We start from the raw sequence: 2,500 nt of genomic DNA on the forward strand, positions 1-2,500 counted from the left end.
TGTCAGGCGTGTGTCTTGCCCATCCAATCTTCACTGTGGCATGTTAGACTTGTCTTCTCTGTGAGCGGAGTCTCCTTCCCAGAGCAGGTGCTTTCTCTGAACTCTTGCTTTGTAAGACTGCTGGGCAAGGCCCTCCCTAGCCCCTCACTCAGATAGATACATTTACCTGCAGAGCTCAGCTTTGGAGAAAGAGAGGGGGCAGAGAGCGCAAAGGGGAAGGCCCAAGGTGCACTCCTTATTTTACATAAAAGCTCGGGCTCTTGGGAGGACAGGGACATGAGGGTTCTCAGGGAAAGCCATCACATTAGTATTGATGGCTGGGCCTTGAAACACAACAATCCCGGAATGGCCAGGCACAAAATGCCTGTGCAATAGGCCTGACCATAGGCTTCTGGAGGTCTTGCTCTCCAGAGGCCCCAGTGGTCTAAGCCCGACCAGGGCTGTGCCCGACCAGGGCTGTAGGGACGCATAAAGGGACGCAGGGCGCAGAACTCTGCCCGTTTCACCCCAGCATTTCGGGGAGGACAGGGAATTTGGCAAAGACAGTGGGAAGGATTTTTAAGGAGGAGAGTTCAGTGACATGATCTGAAACACAATAGTGCTGGTGATCTGGAGGCTGCCTTCTATGAGCCACTTCTGTCGGGAGCAGCCTGCCATCATGCCCTGATAACCACAACACTAGTCCCAAGCCAGTGACCTCAGCAAATGCAAAAACATTCATACTTATAGTCTCCTGCATCTGATTCTTGCCATCATGTGAAACGTTGGCATTCCAATGTCTGTTGCACACACTTTGTTCATAGGTGTGCAATTTGAGTGCGTGCGCCTCATCACTGTCTTGGACAGAGCTCTGTCTCTAAGCTACACATGTGAAGCATTGGTGGTTCAGTGGTAGAATTCTCGCCTGCCACGCGGGAGGCCCGGGTTCGATTTCCGGCCAATGCAAGGCTGTGTTCTTTTGACTTTGCTTTCTAAATCAAATATGGGAACTCAGTGGGGCATAAAATGGGAAACAGTGACCCCGACGTGATTTGAACACGCAACCTTCTGATCTGGAGTCAGACGCGCTACCGTTGCGCCACGAGGTCCTTGCTTTTGGAGTCACATCAGCAAATGTTGTGAGCCTTTTCATTTTTGCCCACCTCCTTATGTGCCTAGGGTTGTATTACAAGGTTTGGCTTTTTGTTTTCCATCCTATTGATGAAATTGAGTGCAGGTGCAGAGAGAACGCAGAGGATTGAAATGTTCAGGGAAAGGGTCTCACGCAGGAGCTCTAGACCAAAGGCACATTACTATGATTTATTAAAGTGCTTCATGCATGCAAAAGGAAACGTCCCTGGGTGGGCTTGAACCACCAACCTTTCGGTTAACAGCCGAACGCGCTAACTGATTGCGCCACAGAGACTAGTGACAAAAGCACATCTCCTGAGACTCAACATATATCTTTATGTGTGCGCGCCTGCCTTGAGCTTGTGTTATATAAGGCGTCTTTATCCTATGCAGCATTTGTCATTTGCTTAGTGTCTTGTCACTGTTGGGTGTTATGATGCGCAGACTACTGTCTAATGGTGTTAGGGCCAGTATTACAACCAGTCCCAGTGTATGAGATACATGTATGACTTTTCTGTGGCCTTCTTAGCGTAGCTATCTGCTCCTCTGGTGGTGTTCTACCAGCCTGTCAGGCGTGTGTCTTGCCCATCCAATCTTCACTGTGGCATGTTAGACTTGTCTTCTCTGTGAGCAGAGTCTCCTTCCCAGAGCAGGTGCTTTCTCTGAACTCTTGCTTTGTAAGACTGCTGGGCAAGGCCCTCCCTAGCCCCTCACTCAGATAGATACATTTACCTGCAGAGCTCAGCTTTGGAGAAAGAGAGGGGGCAGAGAGCGCAAAGGGGAAGGCCCAAGGTGCACACCTTATTTTACATAAAAGCTCGGGCTCTTGGGAGGACAGGGACATGAGGGTTCTCAGGGAAAGCCATCACATTAGTATTGATGGCTGGGCCTTGAAACACAACAATCCCGGAATGGCCAGGCACAAAATGCCTGTGCAATAGGCCTGACCATAGGCTTCTGGAGGTCTTGCTCTCCAGAGGCCCCAGTGGTCTAAGCCCGACCAGGGCTGTGCCCGACCAGGGCTGTAGGCCGCGTTGGGAGCGCGTTAGGGACGCATAAAGGGACGCAGGGCGCAGAACTCTGCCCGTTTCACCCCAGCATTTCGGGGAGGACAGGGAATTTGGCAAAGACTGTGGGAAGGATTTTTAAGGAGGAGAGTTCAGTGACATGATCTGAAACACAATAGTGCTGGTGATCTGGAGGCTGCCTTCTATGAGCCACTTCTGTCGGGAGCAGCCTGCCATCATGCCCTGATAACCACAACACTAGTCCCAAGCCAGTGACCTCAGCAAATGCAAAAACATTCATACTTATAGTCTCCTGCATCTGATTCTTGCCATCATGTGAAACGTTGGCATTCCAATGTCTGTTGCACACACTTTGTTCATAG

The 2,500-nt window shown here is 50.5% G+C and overlaps 3 non-coding genes across 3 annotated transcripts; 1 reads left to right on the forward strand and 2 right to left on the reverse strand.

Annotated features, from left to right (window-relative positions):
• The first annotated feature begins 874 nt into the window (after positions 1–874).
• Positions 875–945, forward strand: TRNAG-GCC (transfer RNA glycine (anticodon GCC)). The gene has a single exon. It is a non-coding gene; the product is annotated as a tRNA-Gly (tRNA).
• A 71-nt stretch (positions 946–1,016) lies between these two features.
• On the reverse strand, positions 1,017–1,088 carry TRNAW-CCA (transfer RNA tryptophan (anticodon CCA)). Its single transcript has one exon. It is a non-coding gene; the product is annotated as a tRNA-Trp (tRNA).
• Positions 1,089–1,331: 243 nt separating this feature from the next.
• Positions 1,332–1,405, reverse strand: TRNAN-GUU (transfer RNA asparagine (anticodon GUU)). Its single transcript has one exon. It is a non-coding gene; the product is annotated as a tRNA-Asn (tRNA).
• Between the last annotated feature and the right edge of the window lie 1,095 nt (positions 1,406–2,500).

This window comes from Triturus cristatus, chromosome 4_2, assembly GCF_964204655.1.
Source record: "Triturus cristatus chromosome 4_2, aTriCri1.1, whole genome shotgun sequence".
In the NCBI taxonomy this organism is placed as follows: domain Eukaryota; kingdom Metazoa; phylum Chordata; class Amphibia; order Caudata; family Salamandridae; genus Triturus; species Triturus cristatus.